Raw genomic sequence first — 19,059 nt, 5'->3', positions numbered from 1 at the left:
TGGAAAAAAATAAATAGAATAAAAATTACACAAGAAAAAATAAAAAACATATATCGTATTTCCATAGTTGTTTCCTCTTCAAAAGAAAAAAATGGTTTTTCAATTTATGTAAACAGTTAAAAAGTAAATTGACAAGAACAAGAAAAAATGTAGAAAATGATATTCAAATATTATTATTATTATTTCGTAAACTAAGGTCTTTTATATTACTACTACACAAATATACATTAAAAGTTTATCTTCTTTGGTTTGCCACTAGGGAAACCAGACTAGTAGAAAAATTAATTTTTTTTATTAATAGTGCCATGGATAATCATACTTTATTTCAAAACATAAACTAATAGAAAATATAAACTAATAAGCATAAGCATTAACATTTCAACTCCTTGAGTTGTGCTCTTCTTGAGTTGAAATGCTCACCTCATCATATTTCAAGAGGGGGATCCACCCGAAAAGGTGGTTGTTCACTTTCACCAGAGAAGGAGGAAGAATTAACATAATTTCCCAAAGCCCTTTCCATCCTTGTGATTTTCTTGTCTATATTATCTACCTTCTCCACTATTTTAGTCATACAAATTATCAGCTCTTGTTCTGTGTCAATTTTCCCAGTGAGCACCCTCCCGTTAGAGTTTTCATGTGCTAGTATAGTTAACTTTGTACATATAGGATGAGGTATGAAACCTGTGATGGGCCTCATTGTTACATAGTAATTTGTCAATGTCCTCATCTCAGTCCCTCTATTGTGTCATGTGTCAAATAAACATGCTCATATCTTCCCACCAATGCAAGAAGATTAAGCAAATGCTCTCTAATGTTGAAGATTGACCCTTTTTTACTAAGTTTTCGCATCGTCGCTAGTAAACCCTTAAAATTCACGATGATTCTTTGTCATGCACTGTATCGTTGCGACTTCATCACTTTCATTCCTTTTCGGACTCCTTAAAAGAAAAGGTCCATCTGAGCACTTGTCCTTTCAGGCTCATTAAACCTCGAAAGAGATAGAGTCATCTTTTCATCCTTTTCTCGACTCTTGAAATATGAAAAGGTCAAGTGTTGTTCATGTGTCATAAAATTTACTACCCATGAAATATTCTTGGTAACAGTTAGAGTTCTTCGTTACAGTTTGAGTGTTTTTCAGGCTCGTTACTGATGGCAACTTTCGCCGAGTCTACCAGCCAAGGTCTTCCCCCAGATGGGAACCTTGGTCTGTTTCCTTCTTTTGGAAATGTCGATGCTCCGTACATGGCAACATTGTCTTTGCCTGGGTTAACCATCATTCTGCCCGTTTGGTTGTTTTCAACCTCGGTGGTCCCGAGCGTCATGACTCTTGTTCCACCATCTCCTTCGTCTAAACCACGACATGTTGATTCCAAGGTTGAGCCTGCACCTTCTTCCCCTGTTTCTTCACCTTCATCTCCTCTTTCGCCTGGTGAAAGTTCCATATCTAGTAACCAGGAGACTAAGAAGAAGAAGAAGAAGAAGAAGAAGAAGACGAAGAAGAAGGAGAAGTCCGATAAGCGTGAGACCACACGTGCAACTATTGCTCTGAGTACATCTCAAGTTGGAACACCTTCTGCTCCTCTGCGGAAGGTTAAGTTTCCTTGTAAATTGTGCAAGGATGACCATCTTCTTTGTGACTGTCCTGCTATTCCGAGGATATTAGAAGTTTCGTCTCATGATCTGGCTCGTCCCTCATCATCCTCTAAAGCTCATGACGATGCTACCCTATCAACTGGCAGCGGTAAGAAGAAAGGGAAGATTCGATTCCCCTGTAGACTGTGTGAAGGAAACCATCCCCTTCACCTTTGTCCGCTCATGGATAAAGCTTCAGCTATTTTGGAAAGTCTTATAGCTTCTTTGCCTCCACTTCCAGTTGGTTATCATAGGCTCTCTTCAGATCCTCTCCCGGTTGACAAAGAGATTAACTTAGATTCTTCTCTTGTCCACCCTTCTCTTCCCGAACCTGGTTATGCTCACCCCGTTCTTAACCAACCATTGGTCGGAAAGAGTGTCAACTTGGATTCACCACCAATTGTCCACTCTGTTCCCGATGAGCATCATGATTCTACTGCTCATGTTCTTCTCATCTCATCAGATTCTCCAGAGCCTGAGAATGACCCTCTTATCCTAGCTGATTCAGAGAGTCCTTCTGAGGTTCCTATAGAGCATGGGGGCAATCATATGATACTCCCACCAAGTAGTTCAGTTGTTTCCTTCGACTAGAGTCACTTGACTACTTTCCGCCTTCCAGCCTATGTGCCTTTCTAGATTACAATACATGCCTATGATAAGGCAGTACATGGCACTATCTTGGATGAGGGTGCATTGGTTAGCCTCATGCCTTTCACTACTTGGTAAGCTTTGGGTTCCCCACAGCTTGTGCCAGTCATGCAGAATCTGTTGGTGCTTGACGGAGGGACCAATCAACCTTTAGGGATCCTCTCGAAGTTTCCTGTTACTTTGGGAGGCAAAACTGTCTGTATCGATGTGATGGTTGTCCAAGGTGCTTTAGATTTCAGTCTTCTCCTTGGTCGTGACTATGTCTATGCCATGGGGGCTCTTGTCTCTTCCCTTTTTCATGTGGTTTGTTTTCCACACGATGGAAAAATGGTGACCATAGATCAATTATCATTCTTTAGTCCCTCGGTGCCTCCTTTGTAGCTATCGTCCCCTATTGGTTCTTGCCCGCAAGCAATACCTTCCCTGCTGCACGTCAATTATGTGGCTACCCGTTCCGTCTCCACATCTGTTGATGATCATGTAGATGGTCTCGTATATCATGTACTGGGGGCATTGGACCCTGATCTGTCATTGGTGTCTCATGACATGTATTCCTCCCAGAGTGTGGTTCTTCCATCCAGTGGAGATCTCTTGGGAGTCATGTTTTCGTATGACACATGAACAGATGTCCGGAGGATAGTTCTTTGCTTGTGTTAACCTCGTTTAAAAAAAAATGAAACGAGGATCATGCAGAATAGTTCCTTGTCTTGTGTCAAGCTCATTAAAAACTGAAACAAGGAGTTCCGAGGATAGTTTGTTCCTGTGTCAACCTCGTTAAAAAATGAAACCGGGTGTCCCAAGGATAGTTTGATCTTTTGTCAACCTCATTAAAAAATGAAACAAGGGGTGTGGAGCATACTTCTTATCTTGTGTCAAGCTCGTTAAAAAATGAAACAAGGAGTCCCAAGGATAGTTTGTCCCTATGTCAACCTTGTTAAAAAATGAAATAAGGAGTCACGAGCATAGTTCCCAATCTTGTGTCAAGCTCGTTAAAAGATGAATCAAGGAGTTCTAAGGATAATTCTAATCTTGTGTCAACCTCGTTAAAACATGAAACAAGGGTTATGAGGATAGTTCTTTTACTATGTCAACCTCATTAAAAAATGAAACAACTCCCTTTCCAAAGCGAGTCTTTGATTAAGATCTCATAAAATCCAAGTCGAGTCTTTCCAAGATCTCGAAAGTGAACCTTCATTCCATCCACTCCGTTGGATGTAATGAAGCTGGGGGGGCATGTACCTCGATTTGTGTCATTATGCTGGGGGCATGCAAACTTATAACAAGCATAGTTTTTTTCGTTTCAAGCTTGTGTAAACATGAAACCAAATCCAAGCAGAGCTCTCCATGGTTAAAGCTTGTGTAAAAATGAACCCATACCCGATTTACACCTCGTGATTACCGTTTTTATCTACTAAATTCTACTAGATGAGCCTTGGTTGTTTTCGTTTCATCATCGCCATCTTTTTGGCCGATCATATGCTTTCACTTGGTTGTTTGTCCTTTCGTGAGGAACCGTAGCGATGAGTGGTTTTATTAGCCAACCTCTTGACCATTACATGTTTTGAGCAGTTCCACCATTGTTGGAACCAGTTGCTACCCTTTATACCACTCGTTCCTCTAGGACAAGTCTTCTTTAAGCTCTTTTCCACCTTATTAAAGATGAAAAGATTGCCAAGTTTTTCCCTTTTAACTCGTTAAATGGAATAAAAGGCGGTCCACTTTCAGCTCTCTTTCTGACTGTATAAACATGAAAATATTGCCGGACTTTTGTCGTTTCAAGTTTGATACCAATTATGAAATGACATGTCTTCAATCGCTTTTCTACTTTTTCGGATCAAGGCCACTAATTACGAAAAGTACTCCTTGATCGTAATGGTCAATTGATTCTCTCAAGTATTATTTTATACTTTTTCGGGCTCGAGGGACACAAATTTACAAAAAAGGACCCCCCTGGAGTTTTCTTTTCCGTGTCTTTTTCAAACTCTCTAAACATGAAAAAGACTCCGAGTTTTACCTATGTCGGACTCGTTAAACCCTGACGACATTAGACTCATCACCATGACGGGACTCGAGCTTCTCCTCCCTAGGGCTCGTTAAACTATCACTAAGTTGGATTCATCCGAAGGTCGAACTTATATTATAAGCATATGCTATCCCCTTCAAGCTTGTTTTCAAAAATAATTGGGGTACTCACCAGCAATGGTGGGGGAAAAAAATTGGAAGTCATCATTGGTTACCTGCAGCAGCTAGTCACTCTTGAACATTGACACTTTTGCTTCTTGTCGGGTTGGGATATCCACACATTGTTAGTTGGCCTTCTGGGGTTCTGGGTAGCCATTTTGCCTCATTCCATCTGATCTGTGTTGTCTCCATTGAGCCTCTGATCCCTTGGTGCCAAAATGTTGACACCTTCCGGAGTCGTGTCGCCGATATGTTCAAGAGTATAATTCTTCTGCAGTTTACGCCCTTACCTCCTCCTCTGATACTCTACTTCACCATCTGCCACTTGTTCCTCGTCTCGTGTCATTGATGGGGGAAATGTTATGGCCCTCCTATGACGGATCGTCTCTTGTTGACACCAACTCATTATCCAAGAGATTGATCTAGAGATGCCCTTCAGTACCTTGGAGCTTGCATGCCTCAATGGCAAGTTCTTCGTACATGACAGTAGACTTTCATCATTGGTCTTTGATTGGGTGATTCCACGAGTGTTCAACTTCAGCTCATTTTTCACACTTAGTGGATTGTACTGGATAGTACCTTAAGAGCCATTTTCATTATTGGTGGTTTCTCTCGTGCTTGTTAACGGTTTTCATTATTGACCGGTAATCAAATGACTTTCTGTCATGCTCAACCCCAGCACATTTGTTTGCATGCTAGAATTTGTACTATATCGGATGGGTTTCAAGACCCCGAACTCAGATTACATATGTTCAGGTTCCATGGATTAGTTCGTGATTACATATATGACTCTTTGATGGATGGCAGCGACCATGCCTGAGTCTTCATGGATGGCTGCGACCATACCTTTATCATTATCATGGTATTGTCAACTGGATGGTTGCGTCCATACCACAAACCTAGTCTCATATGTCTTTTGGATGGTTGCGCCCATGCCTAGACTACATGTATTTCACTATCAGAGATATCAGTTGTACTTGCGCCTGCAGGTTCTTCAAAGTGGTGTTCCAGTTCAGACAGTTTTGTAAAGCATTTCACCCCTCCCACTCTCTCGGGCTTCATGCTTTAGGGGGCATCTGTTACACAGTAATTTTTCACTGTCCTCATCTTAGTCCCTCTGTTGTGTCATGTGTCAAATAAACATGTTCATATCTTCCCACCAATGTAAGAAGATTAAGAAAATGCTCTCTAATGCTGAAGATTGACCTTTTTTTACTAAGTTTTTGCATCGTCACTAGTAAACCCTTAAAATCCACGACGATTCTCTGTCATGCACTGTATCATTGCAACGTCGTCGCTAGTCCCCAGTTCATGACCCGCGATGATCCAGATTTGGTGAATTAGTTCAAACAGTCAGCCTTATGGATGTTTCTAGAGCTGGTTGTTGGGTCAGTTTGGGTTGCCTTTCCTCCTCGGGGATGGTGGTTCCACCTCTTGTGCAACCTCCCTTGAGGATAAGCTCCCTCTCCCTCATTTCATGGAGGCTCCTCCTTCTATAAAATCACTCACCATTGCTATGATCTACTAGTTTTGGTAGTTCTTTTGGTTGGGCAGTGCTGCTAGTGCTTTTGAGTTTGATAGATAGCTGGTGTGGGTGTGACAAGTGTGGGATTGTTAATAGCTTGTGAGAGGTTGTGGAGTGCCCTTAACTTTGTATTAAAGCTTATGAGTGAGAGAGAGACATTGTATGTTGGGAGATTCATCCTTGAAGAGTGAATGCTTGAGAAACATACTGGCTGGACCCTCCGAGAAGGCTTGCAACGTCAAGACTTGGTTGTAAGCTTGCTCTTGATTCATTATTAATACAATCAATGATGTTTTCCTATGTCTTGTATGTAATTTACTTGATAGCTCATGACTTCTTGACTTTATGAGTAAATAGATCATTGTTGTTCTCGGTTATGTGCTCTGTTTTTTTCTTGTGTTGTTTTAGGTTGATTGCTCATTAAGGAGAAGGAAACGGAAGCAAGAGCAGCGCAATGGAACTTCATCAATGACTGGTTTGAGGTAGGCCTCCAACGATGACTGTTTAAGGAAATCAATTGTTGATCTGTCTTTGTTGTGACTAGACCCACTCTAGGGCTAGAGGGGTTGCCTCTGTCCACAGAGGGAACACTTTCCTGAATCACACTCATTAATATGTGTATAACAAGGTGTAACAACCCTGGTTAAAACTCCATGTAAAAATATATAATACCACGGTTGATGGGACACGTATTCCAAGTAGAATGGTGGGGAAATGATCTTAGTGGGTGTTCATTTCGGTTATTATGGCTAAGGAAATTGGAAAAGGAAATGACAAAGGCTTTGGAAAGGAAAAATGGCAGTTTGGCACATTTATTAATGAAAATAATGGAAATTAGGAGAAAAGGAAGGTGAAAGGTCACAAGTTGCATGTGAGGAGGAAATTGAATAAAATAGAGGATGATTTGATAAAAAGGCTTCTGAGGATTAGTTGGCAAGCTTTTTCTCAGGTTTTTCATTGGATCAAGAAAGGTAAAGAAGGTAAGAGGAAGGAAGGAGCAAGAAAGGAAGAGCAGGATCAAACGGTTACAACAGGATTCTTTGTAGGTATTGATTTGCATTTGTGTTTTCCTTGCTAGATTTGTCATGCATGGTATTGCATGTGGTTCATTGTTGTTATGGCATGGGTTTTTCTAGGTGTGACAGTGTTTTCAACCTAGCCTTGCCATTTTCGGATAGCCATGGTGTGATGGGGCTCTCATGTTTTGGTTGAGATGGATTGATAGATGGATTTGAAGCTGAGTGAGGTGGATCTCCGAAAGCAAGAACACGTGGCCTATTGATCCCTGAATCGGATCGTTGATTGCAGTAAAGGCACTGGCCTAGTGACCCCTGAATCAGACTATGGGTTGCGTTAAAGCCATATTTTTTATTTCCTTCGTGGGCCTAGGAATCATCGATGAGTGAATGGTGGGATATACAGTAAAATCTAGAGGCGATTTCCCTTGATTAGGCTTAGGAATCCTTGTTGATGAATGCCAGATATACGGTAAATATTAGAGGGTGGTGTCTTGATTTAGGGCCTAGTGATCCCTGGATCAGACCGTGGATTGTGGTAAAGCCTGAGAGACTAGGAGATAGGAAAATTCCTCATGGTGTAGGTGGAGAAATATGGTGGCATCCAAGATTTGTTTAGCCTAGTGATCTGGTGGAGATCATGGTAAAGCCTGCTATTACATGTTTATTATGTTAACCTAGTGATCTGAGATGGATTATGGTAAAGCCTGGTTTCTATTTATGAGGTGAGGTGGTTTAGCCTCGGGATGAACTAGTTGGTTCTTTTGGTTTGAGTCCCACATTGGTGCTTGGAATATGGCACAACGGTGAATGGCTGAAGAGAGAATTGGCTCAACCATTCTATGGTTGGGTGGAACATGGTAGTCCCATCCCGAGTTAGATTTTGCATTCATTAATAAGAGGTTATCTCCTTAATATCTTATGTATAAATGTATTGGTTTATATGTGGATTTTATGGCTAGTGCATCCTTGACATTTATGTTGTTATTGTGTTGGTTATAAGAATGTATTATGAGAGAGATTATGTATGGATTTCCTCATGTTTTGATTTGTAAATGAATGAACAATATATCTATGACCTAATAGATTATAATGCAACTAATGATATAAGGTAATAATGCTCCTTAGTGGTTCTCAGATAAGTATGAGACCCCTATTCTTAAATTTGTTGTTTACACCTGTAGATTACATACTTGTGATACATTTGGTGAAATTCTTGTCATGGCTAGTAGGAGTCCAATCATGCCCTTGTTCAAGTAATTGAATTTGTATCATCATTACCTTGTTATCTTTCTGTTCTGAAGGTGTCATTCAATTTTGGGCAGTGACCTGGGATCTGAGCCTAAAAAAGTGGCTCAAATCCTGGGGACATTGGCACAACATTGAGAAAAATAGTCCCTGGACACTAGCATGCCATGTTGTGGGAGTGTCTAGAGCCCTCTGGATGTTGGCATGCCCATAGCATGGGAGAATCCAAGGGTTAATTTGTCTGAAAACTCAGTAGGACCGAGGGGCTAATTCTAACAAGGTTGGGATGGTTCTTGGGAGTCCTTTTGCTGATGTGAAAGGTTTGTATGTTGTGTTCTCATCAATTCCACTTCCTTAAGGTCACATAGGAGGTTGAATCACATCATAGTAGCCTCTCGTCACATGTTTACCCTGGTTGGCCAGTTACTTGGGTAGATGTGGGAGGAGGGTGAACATACACAAGGTGTTGAAAGTGATGGATGCCACCAACATTGTAAGGGGTTCTCCTCGATGTGAAGTCCAAATTATACCTCACACCATCTAGTGTAGGAGTCCCATCTGGTCAAATGATTCAACCATTGTTGGAAAGGTTTCAAATATATGCCTTGGTTATGAGTACGCACAAGAGAATGAAACACCTCTTTGTGGCAACAAGTATGTGAGCTTTTTGAGACACCCAATGTAAGGTGCACGAGGGAAAATCCATGACTAGTAGGGAAAATGAGCCACCAGTTAGAAAAGTAATAGTACTATCCTAAAGGGGGACTCAGGAAGGAAGAGAAAGACTTGTTGAATACCTGTAGATTAGTCCCCATGATAAATAAAAATCACTAAAACATAATAACACTTATTCAATAAAAACCATAGATAAGCAATGAATTATTTCATTCACTTAGTATGTAATTAAAGCAACATATACCATAAACATAACCAGAATAGTCCAACTATATCTACGATACATGTATGAAGAAGTGTTGGCTCATCGAGCTTTTGATTAAGAGTGAAAGGTCCCAAGTACATTGTTACATGAATGAAACACTATATCCAATAGTGGAACATGAAGCCACAACTTTCTTCTCCAAAGAATGATATATCTCCTATGTGATACAAGAGAAGCCAAGGAAAGACTCCAAGAATCCAAGCCCTTTCTTTGAGTGATGAGGAGTTATTTATAACAAATAACATTGACATTTGAGCTTCCTCATGACTCTTTAACTGAGCTATGCCTATTTATATTCTATTTATGACTTGTTGCATTCCATATGTGACTATTCACATTCCACATGTGTCCCTTAGACTTCATTGCATACCATTTATTACATAAGACAAATTACATATGAGATTGTTGCCTAATAAGACAAAACTGATAATGGGACAAATGCTCATCAAATGGATAAATCATTTACTTCCTTATGGAGCTCATTTGTAATGTAAGTGTGCCATGTCCTGAACTCCATTGAGATTTATTTGACCCAAACTAACAAGTCCCCTATATACCACATATTCACCTCCAGTTCCTCCAATAGTATGGTCTTAGAGTTTTACTGTAAATTATTCCAAAGCCATGACAGTTTCATATGAGCTTTGACTGGTGCAAAAGCACACCATAGAATAACATCTTTGGTAAACCTCCAAGCCTTATTACTCTATTGCATGTTTGATTTGTTCAATATATTGCCTGATCTCCTAGAATATAGCTTCTTTGCCTTTGATTGCTTCAAGTGTTCCTATTGCGGGCATCCCATGCTTCTATGTTAGAGACTCAAAGAGATTATGCAGTCTAGTATAGGAAGCAATAGTACTAATCGACTGTCCTATAAGATGAAAGTAGTTCTGTAGGTGGAGTTTCAACTAAACTTTTTCCATCTCTGTGAAAATCTTGTCTTTCGTTTCCAAATGTTGCGGAGCATCTGAATACTTGGCAGCTCACTCCTGAATTCGGTTAACTACTTTGTTTGCCACTTTTAGGAGTTTTACCACTTCTTGTGCTTTCTTATGAATGCCAACAAGAGGGTAGACCACCTTTTGTATAAGTATCATCTCATCATATAGTTGCACCATGGTGTCCTCCATTGGCCCCAGTTCTTCCTACATGGATGACTTCCATTCGACGGTGTTGAAACTCAATGATAACTGTTGATTCTCCACCACAAGATGTTCCGCATGTTGCTTCAATGCAGTAATTTATTTCCTCAGTTTAACATTCTCACTCAGTAGATATTCAAATTTATCCTACATTGCTGTGGAAAAAGCAACATTTTCTGCCATGACTACCCTAAGATTCCTTCTGATGTTAGGAGTTATCACCTTCTTTGTAGCAACTGAGACTGGATTTTGAGGATAATTAAGAAAGTATCTATGCCTTTGCCACACAATCCTTTTCTTATGTTGATCAAAAATCACACTCTCTCCAAATGGAAGATGACCACCTGTGAGGGGAGGTTCCTCTGGAGTACTTGACTCATCATCCATTAGTTGAATTGTATCTTCTTGCTCCAACTCTTCCTTTTCTATCTCTTGAGTCAATTGTTATTATTCCAATATTTGTGTTTCTTCTTCCTCTTGGAACTACCTCTCCTGCTATTCTTCTATCATTTTCCTCTCCTCCTCTTCTTCTTCATGCTTCTGAAGTAACTCATCCTATTTCCTCTTCTCCTCTTCTTCTTATGCTTCTCTCCTATAATGTTCTAGTTGAGTAACTCCTATGTTCAAAGGATTAGTTTTCCACTTTTGTCGCTCTCATCTGTCAAATCATATATGATCCTCTTCTTAGGAGCTACTTCCTTTACTTGATGGACTATATGTTCTTCCTACTGCACCTACAAGTGTTGAGCTGGTGGATCTTGGGGTGAACTAGTTTCCAACATTGGATGTGCCTTCATTTTTTCATTGTACTGGTTCTTTATCTTCTCATCTTCTACTGTTTATATCAAAGAATGTCTTGTGTTGTGACTGATCCTTTCATAATTTTTCATGCATATTATCTTGGGATCATATCCATGAAAATCCTTAGTGGTGAAGAGCGGTTGATCCAGCTCTTGTATCTCCAATGTTTTTGCCTTGTTGCTCATCAAATCATATAATCTGATCCTCAATGGGAAGGTGGAACAAGGGGCTTTATTCCTTCTGTGAAGAATTCCTGACAACCCTTGTCCAACCAATTTGTCACTTCCTAGATGACCACCATATTTGTCACATATCATGGCATGAGATGAGGGGATATATAAAAACTAAAACATCTTATGTATGTCCCCTTAGGCATTGAAAATCAATCCATTATATTCCGTAGTGAATCCTTCACTTGATTAGTCATGCAGGGAGGATCAATCTCAAATATCATATGAAAGATAACTACAAAGAAGTTCGCAGCCAATCTATCATATGCGCCTCTGAAGCTTGATTCTTATAACACTCTATAGTGAAAGTAAATTGGGAACTTGTTCTCAGGTGTCCAGTTCCAGTACATTCCTACGAACGCATACTGTGCACATATTCCTTTTAGAAGAAATGCAGACATATAAAATTTAGGTGCCTGCTTCACCCTCAAAGATTCTTTCGCCTGCCCCACATGATGCTGCAACTCAAATTACAATATATTTTCCCAATTTAAAACTTTGCCACATGTTACCACAATATGGAGCATATATATCCAATTTTCCTCAAACACCTCAGCGTTCTTGTTCCCATGCAATCGACAACACATAGCTATCAAATACTGATATGCATCTTTGAGGATATTTGTCGGATAGACTACAAACGGGTGATAGTGAAACTTAGCAGGCTCTCAACACCAAGATTTGATAATGTCACTTGTGTCAAGGTCGACCCATCTAGTGTAGAAGTCATTACTTTCATATTCCATAGGTATAAGCATCTTGTAGTACGTCTACATGTCTTCTCCATAATTAGTGGCGAGCTTACCACCACTCTCACTGTGAAGCACAAGATAAGAGTCATCCATCTTTGTAATGATCTACTCAATCACTTATGCTCAAGGGATGATGGGGAATCTACATGTCATCTTATGCATTCTGGACCTCTTGATATTGATGTATATGTGCACATCTTCTAAGTTCTCATCTAACTTATCCTACATGAATGTGTTGTATATCTTGCTTCATGTCACCTCTATAGTGTTATCAATAAAGCACTATGTATATGCATATATTGGAATGGTTGGTTTGGTAACTTAAATATTTTCCTCAGTGATTTATTCTTAGACTTATTTGGAGGTCACTTCAGGGAGGCATGGCTCCAACATATGATGAAAGGGTGAGAATACTTGTAGCATGAACACTTCTTTGTGGCAGCACACTCACAATGACAAGATTAGCTTAAAGTAACCCAACTATGTAGCAATACTTGTAAATACTGTACAAAGAGCTATCACATGTAACTTCACATGAAAATATATTAAAAACAATACAAAATCACTTGCATGTGTGAGAAGGTAGGCATGAAAAATAGGAGGGCATACTTTCAAAGCACAAAGGAGTTTCAATGGTCATTCGGGGTTGTGCAATGCACTCATGCACTCAAGCAAGTGAAGAAAACCATATAGGGTGCACTAGTGCACTCTGAAGGGTTGAAGGGATGGGTTGTTGGGCTTTCAATCCTTCAAATTGTGCCCATGTTCTCAAGGAGATAGGTAGGGCACACTGGCGCACTTTAAAGGGACGAATGAACACGCTTCCAAGCCTTCAGGCCTTCGAGGTGCACTCATGCACTCAAAGGCAAGCCAAGTGCACTAGCACATGCATAGGGATGAAGGTAAGTGCTTCGAGTCTTCGTGGTGCACTCATGTGCTCAAGGGAGGGTGTATTTATTTGTGGTGAAGAAGTGCACTCAAGAGGAAAACTGAGTTTTTTTGGGCGTAGTTTTCAAGGTTGATTAGGATTTAAGTTCCATAAGTGTGCTCTGCCTATTGAAAGATCAGAAACATGTTTAATAGGAATATTTTATGATATGAATGAGGTGAAGAAGTATTTATAAGCTTATATAGATGTTTTTGCATTCACAGTGGAATATGAAGGGTTGAAGAATGTGTAGAGTTTCTGCATGTGACAATGAATTAACACTGGGAGAATGAAGATTGAACAGAAATGTCAACAATCAAAACGAAAAACAAAGAAAAAAAACAAGAAAAGCAAGAACAACAATGAAATCATGAAAAGGGGATGAAAGGATTCAACATGAAAAACTTACTTGTGAAGGGGTTGATGAATATTTTCTTGATCTCTAGTTGTGCGCTCAACTCAAATGAGAATGATTAACTGGGTTGATTTAAAAGATTTTACATGCCAAATTTATTCATACATGATCACAACTTGTCGATGAGAGAAAGGATCCTATTTTCTAGGAGTGCGCCCACATGCAACAAGATGCTCATGCATGCACCCAGGAAGAGCGCATGTCTTCAACACGAAGGAGTGTGCTCAGGTAGGGCACACTTACTCACCATGAAGGAGTGTGCTCAAGGAGAGTGCACTTCTTCAGCTTGAAGGAGTGTGCTTAACTCAAGCACATGTCTTCACCAACTTGGAGTGTGATTTTGTCTTTAAAGGTGATTTTCTTGCTCATGTTTTCCTTTTCTATGATTTTAAGTGTTTTTCTATTGTATGCATGATGAAAAGGAAAGTTTCTAAGTCAAGATAAGTGGTGAGTTCACCCAACCATGGACTAGATAGCTTAATCAAATTCTAAGGGTTAGGTGACGACACTTAGGAAACATTGACTTAGGAGGATGTAACGCTAGGAGAAAACACACAAATAAAAAATCAAACAACATGACAACACTAAGGGGCTTGAAACGAAAGTTAGTGTAGGCTCCAAAATTGACTTAGGAAAACATTTTGGAGGGTCATTGTCATAGTGACAACACAAGGACCATATTGCTATCCTTCAACATATATTTACTATAATGTGTTTATTAAGAAGACTAAAGGATGTTTATCATATCTTGTGGCCTAACATGATTAATCCGCAAGAAAAGGGTGCATTTATTGTGTAGAAATATGTTTGAGGAAACTAGAGAATATGTAGGAGGCTTGTCCCCTGCATTTACTCACTTGCAACTCGACTTTCTCCCTGTATTTACTCACCCACAGTTCGAGGATCTACTAATAGATTATGCACTCAAAGATTGTGAGGATCTCAGGGAGCTAGATCCACCATTTTAGGGATTTTGGAGGGAAGCGTATCTCTTTCTAGGGAGGCTTCCTCTCTGTCATTTTTGTATAAATAAGGAAGCTCGAGGGCTCAATAGGATTTGAATTTTTAGAGATGAACGATGATTGCTAGGACTAAGAGATTTTACTTGTCATTTTCATTCCATGTACTTGAGCACTTTTTGATCAATGAGAAGTCTATTGGTCCTTTAAATATAAGTGTGTTTTAGATGGAAAAGTTCCCTTTGGTTAGGACCTAACCCAAGCACTCTAGCCCCTATAATTTGTAAAATTTATTCTACATTTTCCTTTTATGTATCTAGGATTAGCAATATTTCCATTTTGCAAGTTTTTTTAAATGAAAAGTTTCCTTTACAAAGTTACTAATCATATTTTTTGGGAAATGTGGTTGTGAGTCTTATAATGGAAAGCATAAAATATAGGTTTCATTTTGCATGAAGTAGGAAGATCTTGAATAAAATTCAACTCATCCTTTCCTTCTTTTTTTTTTCAATTTTCAATAATTTATACTATTAGCATGATCTAGATCTTTGGCAAGATTGAGTAAATTTTGTTGTGTGTAGGTCCTACTATGGTATTGGAGGCAATATCACTATAATTTCCACTTCTCATCATATCATAATCTCCTTTCTTCCTTCCTCAACAACTCCTTCAAAACACTATTCATCGAGATTTCATTGATGGTTTGTTAAAGGCCACCGTATGCATTTCTCCATGTGCAATATGGGCCCCTGAGGGGTACTAAGCTTGGAAAGGACCTCATAAAACCTTCTTCCACCTCCACTACCATTCATCACCTTCAAATCACCCTTTTATCCTTCATAATTCTCACGGATTCAATCCTATAGCAAAATAGGGCAATCCTATAGCATCTTGTAGAAATCTTGTAACATCCTGTAGCACCATGTAAAATATCTCCAAACTTGACCAGAATTGTCCTTAAAGATTTATTTTTGCCTCCTAGACCTTCATAATGTCTCTTAGGCATTGAAACCACAATTGAGGAGGATCTACTAACAGTTGATGCACTCAAAGATTGTGAGGATCTCAGGGAGATAGATCCACCATTTTAGGGATTTTGGAGGGAAGCATCCACCTTTCTAAGGAGGCTTCCCCTCAATCATTTTTTTATAAATAAGGAAGCTTGAGGGCTCAATAGGATTTGAATTTTCCGAGAAGAACAATGACTGCTAGGACTAAGAGATTTTACTTGTCATTTTCATTCCATGTACTTGAGCACTTTTTGATCAATGAGAAGTCTATTGGTCCTTTAAATCTAAGTGTGTTTTAGATAGAAAGGTTCCCTTGGGTTGGAGCCTAACCCAATAACTATAGCCTCTATAATTTGTACAATTTATTTTGCATTTTTCTTTTATGTATTTAGGATTAGCAATATTTCCTTTTTGCAAGTTTTGTTTACATGAAAAGTTTCCTTTACGAAGTTACTAATCATATTTTTTGGGAAATGTGGTTGTGAGCCTTGTGATGGAAAGCATAAAATATAGGTTTCATTTTTCATGAAGTAGGAAGATCTTGAATAAAATTCAACTCATCCTTTCCTTTTTTTTTTCAATTTTCAACAATTTATACTGTTAGCATGATCTAGATATTTGGCAAGATTGAGTAACTTTTGTTGTGTGTAGGCCCTACTGTGGTATTGAAGGGTATATCACTATCATTTCCACTTCTCATCGGATCATCGTCCTTCCTCAACAACTCCTTCAAAACACTATTCATCGATATTTCATTTCTGGTTTGTTGAAGGCCACCACATGCATTTTGCCACATGCAATATGGGCCCTGAGGGGTACTAAGCTTGGAAAGGACCTCATAAAACCTTCTTCCACCTTCCACTACCCTTCTTGACCTTCAAATCACCTTTTTTATCCTTCATAATTCTCATGGGTTCAATCCTATAGCAAAACATGGCAATCCATAACATCTTGTAGCAATCTTGTAACATCCTGTAGCACCATGCAAAATCTCTCCAAACTTGACCAGAATTGTCCTTAAATATTTTTTTTTGCATCCTAACCCTTCATAATGCCCCTTAGGCATTGAAACCACAATTGATGAGGATTAGAGACCACTTAGGACTTGTCTCTTCACCATTGCAATTTATTTATACAATTAGGGTTAGTAAATAGGTTCATGAATTAAATGGAACAATGATGATTTACATGATTACTTTATGAAGCACTTAATGGACTTTGTTACTAAGATATAATCTCTTTTTAATGTAGTGATTGAAGGTTTATTTCATTCTCTTTACTTTATGCAAGTTAGATTAGGTTTTCCTTCTCTGTTTTATACTTTCTAAGCTAGGGTTTCCATTTCAAGCATTGTTATTTCTTATACATAGAATAGGTATTTTCCTTTGATGTGAAACTTACATTCTGCAAAAATATTAATGTTTACATTATGAAAGTATATTAATTTTTACATTCGACAAGTAGAGTAGACTTTATGTTTAGGTTAGAATTTACATTTGTGCAATTAGGTTAGCCTTTACATTTCTACAAAGTAGAGTACATTTCTATTTCTACAAATAGATTAACATTTCCATTCCTGCAAGTAGATTAGAACTTTCCTTTTATGCAATATCTTTTTCTTGCAAATATAGATTCAGTTGATAGAGTGGTCCCTTTATACCTTGGTTTGGTTTGTTGCCTCAGAGTAACTTGAGTACATATTAGCCTATTGTACATACATCATTGCCACCTCTTAGGTTTGTATGAACCCCATATTGATAATTAAAGTTGGTAGCCTTGGGAGTTGTAACATTCTTGTTGCAATATTAGGGCTCATCACCCTCATTAAGCCACCCTACATTATGGATACAATCCTTGGTCTCTCTTTCCATGTGCTTGTTAAGTATAAATCTTCTACCCTATCTCACTTGGTCTTCCACTTTTGAAATGGCCCTTTGTACCACTTCAAGGATGATGTTTCTATATTTGTTCGATATGGATTAGGTAGTTGATTGTGCATGAGTTTGAACCACAATAGATGGAGGTGATTTAGGGGTAGGGGGATACAAGAAACTTCTTATTCCAGTGTGTTAAGGGCTTGAAGAGTGATGTCTAGCCATCTTATCAAACAAAAAAGTAAAAACCACCCTGAGACTAGAAACACAGGTGAAGGCCAATAGGTACTGAGTCGCATATAGTGGCATAAAACCAACAAAGAGCACACTTGGGAGAGCATTTATTACATAACGTAAAAAATAAAAGATACCTCCATATGGAAATACTAAAACTAAGAATGATTCCCTAGAAAAAAATGAACATATAGAATCCACAAATTGCAACTAAACTAAAACATAATCAACATCTAAATTTGGGGGCCAATTCTAATTTCCAAACAATGAATAACCACCAAAACTAATATGACCAAAGTGGGAATATAAAATAAGATTACTATGTAGCCAAAGTTTCCTACTAAAATTGATATCAACATGATTACAACTATAGGGAAATTCAGAGTGAAGCCAAGAGATATTACAAACCTGCAATGCCCCCTTCATTGTTTCATTTCTCTGGTCATAGAAAAACCTAAATTATCTATCTTCTAACTGAGGACGAGAAAAAACCTTGCATGCAAGGATAAGTCCATTCCCTTACATACATTTTTTCTCCTTTTATCTTTGATTCTAATCCAAGAATAATAAGTTCAGAAAGGAAGGTAAATACCAACAATGTTTATGCATGGAGAGGTCCCTGAACTAATACATAAGTTATCGACCATCCTTCCTCATTGTCCTTCCCCAAACTAGTATCATCATACCCTATTTTCCAGCATAATTCAAACATTATTATTTTCCATCTGCACCTATGGTCTGAGCCTAGGGTGGGTTATCCTTCCCTTGACTCCCATGCATATAGAAACCTCTCTATCATCCTCTCTTATGCTTCATCCATGTCCTTCTTAAACCACCATTGTACAACCTCCCATGCAAGGTGCCATTAGGTGGTAGCCCTACCTCCCATCATTAATTGAACCTCTATCATGTCACTTAGTGGAGTTTTCCCATACATTTAAGCACCCTCTCTAGGGGGAAACACGATTCAAATATTAACTAGTTGGTTTGAAATATATATATATATATATATATATATATATATATATATATATATATATATATATATATATATATATATATATATATATATTGCATCTGTGTAGACAATATATATATATATATTTTTTGGTTAAAAATTATACCTTGAACAACGAAATCTGAATAAAAATCACTTGTTAACTTTCTCATAAATATATAAGGACAAACATTTAATTAATTTCAAATTTGATACATTAAATGATATTGATATTTTTTCAGAAAAATTGTTTTGAAAAAACATCACAATTCCCTACAAATTTGTTTTTCTATTGCACATCAAAATTTATAAGGCATATATGAATTTAGGGAATTCAATTTTAAAAATATATAAAATGTCAAATTTTTATTGCAACTATAACAACCCTGGTGAAAATTCCATGTAATAAAGCTAATAAAGGAAAAATAAGACCTTAGTCATGGGACACATATTCCAAGCTTAATGTTGGGCAAAAACATAGTGATGTGGATCACTTGTGATTAATTAATGGCTATGGAAATTGG

The sequence above is a fragment of the Pinus tabuliformis genome, chromosome 2_2 (assembly GCF_031772625.1).
Source record: "Pinus tabuliformis cultivar Carrire ecotype Pingquan chromosome 2_2, CPIR1, whole genome shotgun sequence".
Lineage (NCBI taxonomy): Eukaryota > Viridiplantae > Streptophyta > Pinopsida > Pinales > Pinaceae > Pinus > Pinus tabuliformis.
Note: the sequence above shows the minus strand (reverse complement) of the source record.